General features: G+C 42.4%; 1 protein-coding gene across 4 annotated transcripts in view; it reads left to right on the forward strand.

Annotated features, from left to right (window-relative positions):
• ENOX1 (ecto-NOX disulfide-thiol exchanger 1) overlaps positions 1 to 12,581 on the forward strand; it is a 610,579-nt gene that overhangs the window by 439,129 nt on the left and 158,869 nt on the right. The gene's annotated exons all lie outside the window — the stretch shown is intronic.

The following is a 12,581-nucleotide window of genomic DNA, read 5'->3' on the forward strand; positions in this document are numbered from 1 at the left end:
TTGAGTGTGACAGCTCAGGCCTCTGTAAAAAAAAACCTGCTCCAGCACTGAATTCAAATCACCCGGCCTCCAGCGTGCATGAATTTCCCGGAACCTTTTACGGGCTTTACCTCCAGCTCCCTCAAAATGTATCTGGTTCCTGTGCACAGGTTGCTAGAAAGATCTGACAGACCCCTTTCTAGCTGTCAGTTCTCTGCACCGGTTTTGGTCAGAAGGTTTGAAAATCCTCTTCACTTGGTGTCATGTCGTATTTTCAGACATGGGCACAGATTTCCTCACTCAAGTCAACAGCGCTTGAAATAGCTGTTGACGGCTCCATTCCTCCAACTGCCAGCATCACATCCCCCGTGGAAGGGGACAGAGGGCTTTATTGATGGAATGAGGTCTTTGTTTATAACGTGTGCACATCAGGGCTCCAGGAGCTCACCTCAGATATGCATCCTGGGTTTAAATGGAAAACATACCTCTCCAACTTTGGGTCTCTTTGGAAAGATCACAACAGGATTTTCAATTTTGCTTTCGTAGAGATTCTGCTTATAGATATTCACTTATCGTGTAAAGGACACTATTATGTTAACTGATAATCTGTGTGGTTGCTTTGTTCTCCACAAATATATGGCAGTCTTCAAGGTTTGCTTCTTCGCACAAGGAGAACCTAAGAGCAGTTCTGCCTCCAGAGGACCGATTTGGGACATTTCTTTTAAGAGAATATTTAGAACTATCTTTGTGTTTATGATCCCAATAAGGATATTGTGGAAATACCTTTTTTACATGCCCATTGCATATATAGAAGCCATCCTTTTTAAGACTTGGGTCAGCTGTCATGCCCTCCCGGGTTCCTTCTGGGACAATGACCCCCGCCCTGCCATATTAGTTTCCTGGGGCTGTCAAAACAAAGTACCAAAAGCTGGGAGGGCTTAAAGCAGAAATGTCTCCTCTCACAGTTGTGGAGGCGAGAAGTCGGGATCACAGTGTTGGCAGGGCTGTCATCTCCCTGAAGGATCTAAGGAAGAATCTGCCCCACGCCTTTCTCCTAGCTGCCGGTTTCTGTCAGCAGTCCTTGGCTTGCAGCCACATCACGCCAGTCACTACCCGCGTCCTCTCTGTGTGTCTGTCTGTGTCTCTTCTTTTTTTCTTATTAGGACACCAGTCCTATTAGATGGGGCCCCCCAACCAAGTATGACCTCAACTTGATTACATCCTCAAAGACCCCGTTTCTAAATAAAGTCACATTCCCAGGTACCAGGGGAGTTAGGACTTCAACATACCCGTTCAGGGGACACAATTTAACCCAGGACACCCCCTATCCCAGACTGGTTCTGATGCTCCGCTTCTCTGTGTTTCCATAGCACATCGTATTTAAATGTTCCACAACTGTCATCACACTGTAGTGATTGTCATTTTCTGTTTAGTTGTTTCTGCCACTAGACTGCTGCTTCCACAAAGAGAGGACTCATATCTTTGTCTTTGCAGGCCAAGTACCTAGCAAAACATCCAGCACCTAGTAGGCGCTCAACTGTTTGTCAAATGAAATACATCACCGTGATGATCTCTGATGTGTATACAATGTTGATAACATACTTATATAAGGTTACATTAAATAGATGTAAAAATACGTATTAATGTTGTATGTAATTGTTACCATTAGTTGCATACTTAACCATGTGTTGGACATTCTGTTAAACACTTCAGGTTTTTATTTAATCCTATTTAATCCACCCAAGAACATTCAGATTTAAATATGCTTATTCCCATTTTACAGATATTATAAACGAGACTTAGCAAGGTTAGTTAAATTTCCTGAGGTCACACAGCCAGTGTGTGGGAGACCCAGGGTCCTGACCACAGGTTGTGGACTTGGACGCGATAGACGGCTGCCCTGAAGATTGTCCTCTCTGATGCTCCCGTTTTGTGGATGTAGCGTGTCTGGTATTCATGTTCACCTTTACCTGATGAGCACACCGAAGCCCAGAGAGGTTAAGGAACCAGCCAGCCTTGTGGTCCCCCAGCTGTGCCCACATCCTTTTACTTCAAGTCACCTTTTTAGAAACTACTTTCCTTCGTTGATCATGAAATGGTTTTTTAAGAATATTAAAGAAAAGGAGGACACGGAATGGAAAAAGAGTTACTTTCATAGTCCATGAACTTAACCGATCTTATAGAAGGGCAGGGCTTGTCAATTGCAACGGGAAACCATTGTGAAAAAGTCTCCCCTTCCTAAACTCCCAGGAAACAGAGTGTCCTCAAGTATCAAGTGGTTTCTCTGTCGAGGGACGACAGATCATATATATTTCTTTAATTTTATTTTTGGCTGTGTTGGGTCTTCGTTTCTGTGCGAGGGCTTTCTCTACTTGTGGCAAGCGGGGGCCACTCTTCATCGCGGTGCACGGCCTCTCACTATCACGGCCTCTCATTGCGGAGCACAGGCTCAGCAGTTGTGGCTCACGGTCCTAGTTGCTCCGCGGCATGTGGGATCTTCCCAGACCAGGACTCGAACCCGTGTCCCCTGCATTGGCAGGCAGATTCTCAACCACTGCGCCACCAGGGAAGCCCCTGACAGATCATATTTTGAATCAATAATTCTTCTGAAGAAAGGAGAGGAGCTACTGCATATTTGTCATAGCCCCTCCAGCTTGCCTCTGCCTGTGCAAGTCCTGGGTCCGGGACCCCCACGTGCATGGCATCTCCCTGGACTTGAGGTCCCACTTGGCCCTCAGGTAGGAGGAGGGGGATCCCAGAGCCCTGCTTCTGTGCTTGCAGCCAGCCATACAAAGAGGAGCTGGACAGGGCCGCAGTCTTGGCAATAAGTAACACTTCTTCTTGTTTAAGTGCAGTTTCGAGAAGAAAGTTCTACTATATGCTTAATTGGATTCTTTCTTCCTGCAATTTCCATGTCCTCCCTCTTTTCCCTGAGTGGAATTGGAGCTCTCCATCTCTCAAGTTCACGGGAGCAACTTTTCTAAACAAGACAAGGAACTGACTCTGAGAATGGACATTCTCTCCTCACCTTTGTCTTGCTGTGCACGTGTCTCAGACTTTCAAAAATTGTGCCTTTGCTTTAATGCGTTAGTCCATAATAGGCTCCTGTGCTCCTTTTATTTTTTTTAACATCTTTATTGGGGTATAATTGCTTTACAATGGTGTGTCAGTTTCTGCTTTATACAGAGTGAATCAGCTGTACGTATACATATATCCCCATGTCCCCTCCCTCTTGCGTCTCCCTCCCACCCTCCCTATCCCACCCCTCTAGGTGGTCACAAAGCACCGAGCTGATCTCCCTGTGTTATGCAGCTGCTTCCCACTAGCTATCTATTTTATATTTGGTAGTGTATATATGTCCATGCCACTCTCTCACTTCGTTCCAGCTTACTCTTTCCCCTCCCCATGTCCTCAGTTTCAGTCTCTATGTCTGTGTCTTTTTAGTTTCAGTCTCTATGTCTGTGTCTTTATTCCTGTCCTGCCCCTAGGTTCTTCAGAATCTTTTTTTTTTTTTAGATTCCATATATATGTGTTAGCATACAGTATTTGTTTTTCTCTTTCTGACTTCACTCTGTATGACAGACTCTAGGTCCATCCACCTCACTACAAATAACTCAATTTCGTTTCTTTTTATGGCTGAGTAATATTCCATTGTATATATGTGCCACATCTTCTTTATCCATTCATCTGCTGATGGACACTTAGGTTGCTTCCATGTCCTGGCGCCTGTAAATAGAGCTGCAATGAACACTGTGGTACTTGACTCTTTTTGAATTATGGTTTTCTCAGGGTATGTGCCCAGTAGTGAGATTGCTGGGTCGTATGGTACTTTTACTTTTAGTTTTTTAAGGAACCTCCATACTGTTCTCCATAGTGGCTGTATCAATTTACATTCCCACCAATAGTGCAAGAGGGTTCCCTTTTCTGCACACCCTCTCCAGCATCTCTTGTTTGTAGATTTTCTGATGATGCCCATTCTAACTGGTGTGAGGTGATACCTCATTGTAGTTTTGATTTACATTTCTCTAATAATTAGTGATGCTGAGCAGCTTTTCATGTGTTTCTTGACCATCTGTATGTCTGCTTTGGAGAAATGTCTGTTTAGGTCTTCTGCCCATTTTTGGAGTGGGCTGTGTGTTTTTTTAATATTGAGCTGCATGAGCTGTTTATATATTTGGGGGATTAATCCTTTGTCCATTGATTCGTTTGCAAATATTTTCTCCCATTCTGAGGGTTGTCTTTTCATCTTGTTTGTAGTTTCCTTCACTGTGCAAAACGTTTTAAGTTTCATTGTGTCCCATTTGTTTATTGTTGTTTTTATTTCCATTTCTCTAGGAGGTAGATCAAAACAGATCTCGCTGTGATTTATGTCAAAGAGTGTTCTGCCTGTGTTTTCCTCTAAGAGTTTTCAGTGTCCAGGCTTACATTTAGGTCTCTAATCCATTGTGAGTTTATTTTTCTGTATGTGGTTAGGGAGTGTTCTAATTTCATTCTTTTACATGTAGCTGTCCAGTTTTCCCAGCACCACTTATTGAAGAGGCTGTCTTTTCTCCATTGTATATTCTTGCCTCCTTTATCAAAAAATAAGGTGGCCATATTTGCGTGGGTTTATCTCTGGGCTTTCTATCCTGTTCCCTTTATCTATATTTCTGCTTTTGTGCCAGTACCATACTGTCTTGATTACTGCAGCTTTGTAGTATAGTCTGAAGTCTGGGAGCCTGATTCCTCCAGCTCCATTTCTCTTCCTAAAGACTGCTTTGGCTTTTTGGGGTCTTTTATGTTTCCATACAAATTGTGAAATTTTTTGTTCTAGTTCTGTGACAAATGCCAGTGGTAGTTTGATAGGGATTGGACTGAAACTGTAGATACCTTTGAGTAGTATAGTCGTTTTCACAATGTTGATTCTTCCAATCCAAGAACCTGTTATATCTCTCCATCTGTTTGTATCATCTATAATTTCTTTCATCAGTGTCTTATAGTTTTCTGCATAGAGGTCTTCTGTCTCCTTAGGTAGGTTTATTCCTAGGTATTTTATTCATTTTGTTGCAATGGTAAATGGGAGCGTTTCCTTAATTTCTATTTCAGATTTTTCATCATTAGTGTATAGGACTGCCAGAGATTTCTGTGCATTAATTTTGTATCCTGCTACTTTACCAAATTCATTGATTAGCTCTAGCAGTTTTCTGGTAGCTTCTTTAGGATTCTCTATGTATAGTGTCATGTCATCTGCAAACAGTGACAGCTTTACTTCTTCTTTTCCAATTTGGATTCTTTTCATTTCTTTTTCTTCTCTGATTGCTGTGGCTAAAACTTCCAAAACTCTGTTGAATAAAAGTGGTAAGAGTGGGCAACCTTGTCTTGTTCCTGATCTTAGAGGAAATGGTTTCAGTTTTTCACCATTGAGAACGATGGTGGCTGTGGGTTTGTCATATATGGCCTTTACTATGTTGAGGTAAGTTCCCTCTATGCCTACTTTCTGGAGGGTTTTTATCATAAATGGGTGTTGAATTTTCTCGAAAGCTTTTTCTGCATCTATTGAGATCATATGGTTTTTCTCCTTCAGTTTGTTAATATGGTGCATCACATTGATTGATTTGCTTACATTGAAGAATCCTTGCATTCCTGGGATAAACCCCACTTGATCATGGTGTATGATCCTTTTAATATGCCGTTGGATTCTGTTTGCTAGTATTTTGTGGAGGATTTTTGCATCTGTGTTCATCAGTGATATTGGTTGGCCTGTAGTTTTCTTTCTTTGTGACATCTTTGGTTTTGGTATTAGGATGATGGTGGCCTCGTAGAAAGAGGTTGGGAGTGTTCCTCCCTCTGCTATATTTTGGAAGAGTTTGAGAAGGATAGGTGTTAGCTCTTCTCTGAATGTTTGATAGAATTCACCTTTGAAGCCGTCTAGTTCTGGGCTTTTGTTTGTTGGAAGATTTTTAAGCAGAGTCTCAATTTCATTGCTTGTGGTTGGTCTGTTTATATTTTCTATTTCTTGCTGGTTCAGTCTCGGAAGGTTGTGCTTTTCTAAGAATTTGTTAATTTCTTCCAGGTTGTCTATTTTATTGGCATATAGTTGCTTGTAGTAATCTCTCACGATCCTTTGTATTTCTGCAGTGTCAGTTGTTGCTTCTCCTTTTTCATTTCTAATTCTATTGATTTCAGTCTTCTCCCTTTTTTTCTTGATGAGTCTGGCTAATGGTTTATCAATTTTGTTTATCTTCTCAAAGAACCAGCTTTTAGTTTTATTGATCTTTGCTATTGTTTTCTTCATTTCTTTTTCATTTATTTCTGATCTGATGTTTATGTTCTTTCCTTCTGCTAATTTTGGTTTTTTTTTATTCCTCTAATTCCTTTAGGTTTAAGGTTAGGTTGTTTATTTGAGATGTTTCTTCTTTCTTGAGGTAGGATTGTATTGCTATAAACTTCCCTCTTAGAACTGCTTTTGCTGCATCCTATAGGTTTTCGGTCATCGTATTTTCATTCTCATTTGTGTCTAGGTAGTTTTTGATTTCCTCTTTGATTTCTTCAGTGATCTCTTGGTTATTTGGTAGTGTATTGTTTAGCCTCCATGTGTTTGTATTTTTTACAGATGTTTTCCTGTAATTGATATCTAGTCTCATAGCGTTGTGGTCAGAAAAGATACTTGATATGATTTCAGTTTTCTTAAATTTTTAACTTTACCAAGGCTTGATTTGTGACCCAAGATATGATCTATCCTGGAGAATGTTCCATGAGCACTTGAGAAGAAAGTGTATTCTCTTGTTTTTGGATGGAATGTCCTATAAATATCAGTTAAGTCCATCTTGTTTAATGTATCATTTAAAGCTTGTGTTTCCTTATCTATTTTCATTTTGGATGATCTGTCCATTGGTGAAAGTGGGGTGTTAAAGTCCCCTACTATGATTGTGTTACTGATGAGTTCCCCTTTTATGGCTGTTAGTATTTGCCTTATGTATTGAGGTGCTCCTATGTTGGGTGCATAAATATTTACAATTGCTATATCTTCTTGGATTGATCCCTTGATCATTATGTAGTGTCCTTCTTTGTCTCTTGTAATAGTCTTTATTTTAAAGTCTATTTTGTGTGATATGAGAATTGCTACTCCAGCTTTTTTTCCATTTCCATTTGCATGGAATGTCTTTTTCCATCCCTTCACTTTCAGTCTATATGTGTCCCTGGGTCTGAAGTGGGTCTCTTCTGGACACCATATATACAGGTCTTGTTTTTGTATCCATTCAGCCAGTCTATGTCTTTTGGTTGAGCATTTAATCCATTTACCTTTAAGGTAGTTATGATATGTATGTTCTGTTACCATTTTATTAATTGTTTTGGGTTTGTTATTTTAGGTCTTTTCCTTCTCTTGTGTTTCTTACCTAGAGAAGTTTCTTTAGCATTTTTAAAGCTGGTTTGGTGGTGCTGAATTCTCTTAGCTTTTGCTCATCTGTAAAGGTTTTAATTTCTCTGTCAAATCTGAATGAGATCCTTTCTGGGTAGAGTAATCTTGGTTGTAGGTTTTTCCCTTTCATTACTTTAAATATGTCCTGCCGGTCCCTTCCGGCTTGCAGAGTTTCTGCTGAAAGATCAGCTGTAAACCTTGTGGGGATTCCCTTGTGTGTTATTTGTTGTTTTTCCCTTGCTGCTTCTAATATTTTTTCTTTGTGTTTAATTTTTGATAATTTGATTACTATTTGTCTTGATGTGTTTCTCCTTGGATTTATCCTGTATGGGACTGTCTGTGCTTCCTGGAGTTGACTGACTATTTCCTTTCCCATATTAGGGAAGTTTTCAACCATACTCTCTTCAAATATTTTCTCAGTCCCTTTTTTTTCCTCTTCTTCTTCTGGGACCCCTATAATTCATACGTTGGTACGTTTAATGTCCCATAGGTCTCTGAAACTCCTCAGTTCTCTTCATTCTTTTTTCTTTATTCTACTCTGCAGTAGTTATTTCCACTCTTTTATCTTCCAGGTCACTTATCCATTCTTCTGCCTCAGTTATTCTACTATTGAATTCCTTCTAGAGAATTTTTAATTTCATTTATTGTGTTGTTCATCATTGTTTGTTTGCTCTTTAGTTCTTCTAGGTCCTTGTTAAACTTTTCTTGTATTTTCTCCATTCTATTTCCAAGATTTTGGATCATCTTTACTATCATGACTTTGAATTCTTTTTCAGGTAGACTGCCTATTTCCTCTTCATTTGTTTGGTTTGGTGGGTTTTTACCTTCCTCCTTCATCTGCTGTGTGTTTCTCTGTCTTCTCATTTTGCTTCTCTTACTGTGTTTGGGGGGGTCTCCTTTGCGCAGTCTGCAGGTTTGTAGTTCCTGTTGTTTTTGGTGTCTGCCCCCAGTGGCTAAGGTTGGTTCAGTGCATTGTGGGGGTTTCCTGGTGGAGCGGACTGGTGCCTGTGTTCTGGTGGATGAGGTTGAATCTTGTCTTTCTGGTTGGCAGGGCCATGTCTGGTGGTGTATTTTGGGGTGTCTGTGACCTTATTATGATTTTAGGCAGCCTCTCTGCTAATGGGTGGGGTTGTGTTCCTGTCTTGCTAGTTGTTTGGCATGGGGTGTCCGGCACTGGAGCTTGCTGGTTATTCAGTGGAGCTGGGTCTTAGCATTGAGTTGGAGAGCTCTGGGAGAGCTTTCACTGTTTGATATTATGTGGAGCCAGGAGGTCTCTGGTGGACCAATGTCCTGAACTCGGCTCTCCCACCTCAGAGACACAGGCCTGACACCCAGCCAGGGCACCAAAGATCCTGTCAGCCACATGGCTCAGAAGAAAAGGGAGAAAGAAAGAAGGAAAAAAATAAAATAAAGTTATTAAAATACAAAATTTAAAAACAATTATTAAAAATAAAAGAAAATTAAAAAGTAATAAAAAGAAGAAAAAAAGAAAGAAGAGAGCAACCAAACCAAAAAACAAATCCACCAATGATAACAAGCGCTAAAAAATTATACTGAAAAAAAAAAAAATCAGACAGAACCCTAGGACAAATGGTAAAAGCAAAGCTATGCAGACAAAATCACACAAAGTCCACCTCCTCAATTTGGGATGATTCGTTGTCTCTTCATGTATTCCACAGATGCAGGTACATCACGTTGATTGTGGAGATTTAATCTGCTGCTCCTGAGGCTGCTGGGAGAGATTTCCCTTTCTCTTCTTTGTTCTCACAGCTCCCAGGGGCTTAGCTTTGGATTTGGCCCTGCCTCTGCGTGTAGGTCACCGGAGGGCGTCTGTTCTTCGCTCAGACAGGACGAGGTTAAAGCAGCTGCTGATTCGGGGACTCTGGTTCACTCAGGCCGGGGGGGGAGGGAGGAGCACGGAGTGTGGGGCAAGCCTGCGGCAGCAGAGGCCAACGTGACATTGCACCAGCCTGAGGCTCGCCGTGCGTTCTCCTGGGGAAGTTGTCCCTGGGTCACACAGGATCCCAGGAGGGGAGGTGTGGACGGTGACCTGTGCTCGCACACAGGCCTCTTGGTGGCGGCAGCAGCAGCCTTAGCGTTTCATGCCCGTCTCTGGGGTCCGCGCTGATAGCTGCAGCTCACGCCTGTCTCTGGAGCTCGTTTAGGCGGTACTCTGGATCCCCTCTCCTCACGCACCCCGAAGCAATGGTCTCTTACCTCTTGGGCAGCTCCAGACCTTTCCCTGGACTCCTTCCCGGCTAGCTGTGGCTCACTAACCCCCTTCAGGCTGTGTTCAGGCCACCAACCCCAGTCCTCTCCCTGCGCTCTGACCGAAGCCCTCAGCTCCCAGCCCTGCCATCCCCGGCGGTTGAGCAGACAAGCGTCTCGGGCTGGTGAGTGCCGGTCGGCACTGATCCTCTGTGCGGGAATCTCTCCGCTTTGCCCTCCGCACCCGTGTTGCTGCTGTGCTCTCCAACGTGGCTCTGAAGCTTCCCTTCCGCCACCCGCAGTCTCCGCCCGTGAAGGGGCTTCTTAGTGTGTGGAAACCTTTCCTCCTTCACAGCTCCCTCCCACTGGTGCAGGTCCCGTCCCTATCCTTTTGTCTCTGTTTACTCTTTTTTCTTTTGCCCTACCCAGGTACGTGGGGCAGTTTCTTGCCTTTTGGGAGGTCTGAGGTCTTCTGCCAGCATTCAGTAGGTGTTCTGTAGGAGCTGTTCCACATGTAGATGTGTTTCTGATGTATTTGTGGGGAGGACGGTGATCTCCACGTCTTACTCCTCCGCCATCTTGAAGGTCTTCAAAGGGTGCATTCTGCTGATCTTGGAGAGTCTCCTGGAGAGGCTGGGGGTGGCTGTGTCTCCTGCTGGGGACACAGACAGTAGCCTAGCGGCAGCCACACTCAAAAACTCCTACCCTGTGGAAGCCGGAAGATGCTGCTGGCAGGTGCCTGGTGAGATCCTCCTGTGCTCTTGAAGAAAACAATTTTCATCTGTTCATATATTGTTAAAAAGTAATGGGTTCATACTTTTTTTTAAAAGTCTAATCCTTCCCACTTCTTCCTCTCAAATACTGAATCTCAGATCCTTTGATGTTCAGCATAATTTAAGTGTTAATTCCTTGCTAAGCTCTTTTCAAGCTACTACACTCACCATGCAGATTTCATTCAACCCCACAGTCTCTTTGTATTAATGTCTCAGAAAAAGCAAAGTAACTCTTGCTCTGTATTCAAATATTTTGCTCAAGAGTAGTATCTTTTGTCTCCATTCCTGAAGATGTGTTTATTTATTTGGCCTTCAAAAAGAAAACACAAGTCTGCTACAACTAAAAGAGAATGCAAGAACTGGGCTGCTCGTCTCATTTTGGGAAACATCTGGTTATTGTAATTCACGGAGCTTTCATGCAGTCCTGAGTGGTTTCAGCCTTAAATCACCCTGTGTTGGCAAACAATAGTAAGGGCCCGGCCAGGAAAGGAACAGACCAATCTCATGTACGGAATGAGATTAAATAAAGGCATCAGCTGCCAGTATTCCCATTACCAATATTTCTATTTCTAATATATCCTCCTGAGAAGCCAATGTGTTATTTCAGTGATGATGACATTGGAAGCCATTCTGCTGTTCTGGAGCTCCCCTTTAGAATTGGCATCGGGATCAGAAGGCTACATCTTGGTTTGTTTTAAAGAGTAGAGTCCATTTGTGGTAGTGGCATGTTATTAGGTCAATGATCTAGTTGGGTCATTCTAGGTGGAAACTTCGAAGTGGTTAAAAGAGATGTTTTTATATCCGGAGCCAGAGACCTGGACCCTAGTTCTGACTCTGCCATTTGTTGGCTTTGTGATAATGGAAATTTTACTTTACTGCTTTAAGCCTCAATGACTTTAGCTGTGAAATGGGAATAACACCTGTGAAACTTGATGAAGATTTCAAACGAAGAACCAAAGTGTGAGTCCTGCCTCTGTCATCACTTCCAAACTTTTATGTCATTTGTACTTCACTTTGTTTTGAACAATTATCAGTGAAGAATCCTGGAGTCCTAGGAGGCTAGTGCTCCAGGAGATTGTCCACTCAAAAGCCCCGTGTGAGAGACGAAGAACCTGAGAACCATAATTACAGAAGTACCTCGAATGTCAGGGCGACTGCTTTGAACGAGAATGCTCATTTGACATTTACACTGAGGGTTTCTTAAAAAAGGCCAAAACCAAGAAACAAACCCAAAACCCCACCTCATTTTCCTGAAGTAAGGCTGGTATGCAGTCAAATTAAATGGATTTCCTCATAAATGGGACAGCAGTCCTCTTGAGCTTATAAATCAGGATCGCCCTGCTTATTCTGTCCAGTCCAGAAGAGGAATGGAAATACCCAAAGCAGCTGGAGGAAAGCTATAATAAACTTCTTCCTAGAAAGGAAAAGGCCATGCTGGTCCTCTGTATCCCCTGGAGAGTCTTGGTAAACAAAGTCTATAGTTGTCACTTCACCTGCCTCTGGGCTTATCTGACCTTTCAGCACAGGTAAGCAACGGGTGAGGCCATGCAGGGGCCTAAGGCACGGGCTGGCTGGACGTGAGAACCACAGAGGACAGGGGGTGGGAGGGAAGAATGGGAATGGTCTAGGATGATGGGGAGAAAAGGAGAACAAGAGAAAGAAATTTCATCCCTGAGAACTATAGTGGAGGGGCACCACGGCTACTGCTGGCGGGCGTCTATGCTTCTGTCTGTCTACCTCCGAACAGTATCACACCACCAATGAGAGTATGTTACCTGAAAACAGAAGAATTCTCAGGAGAGGGATCCCCTTGCAGCTACTCTAGAAACTCAATACATCTCAACAGTCCCTACTCTTAGAAAGGTCGTACTAATTAAAAACAAATAAAAAAAATCCCTGTATATCACTTTTGAAATGACTTGCTTTATTATCCCACTAAAAAAAAAAAATTCAGTGTTTATATTGGAAAACCCACCCTTTTTGTGCCCTTCCATTTTTTATGCAGGGCGTAAATTTGTATTTTTTATACAACAAATAAAGATTTCAGAAGGGTGGTCAATTAGTTGCTGATTGAATTATAGGAAGAACGTGTGATTATCCAATAGCGCTCAGAAATGTATACAGCTAACATTATGCCCGCACGTATCTAACCTAGCCTTAGTAATTACAATCACGCTTTGTTTTTTGTTTCCTGAGGGGAATAGGTTAGGTTGGACCTGAAC

Source organism: Delphinus delphis, chromosome 18, assembly GCF_949987515.2.
Source record: "Delphinus delphis chromosome 18, mDelDel1.2, whole genome shotgun sequence".
Classification (NCBI taxonomy): Eukaryota; Metazoa; Chordata; class Mammalia; order Artiodactyla; family Delphinidae; genus Delphinus; species Delphinus delphis.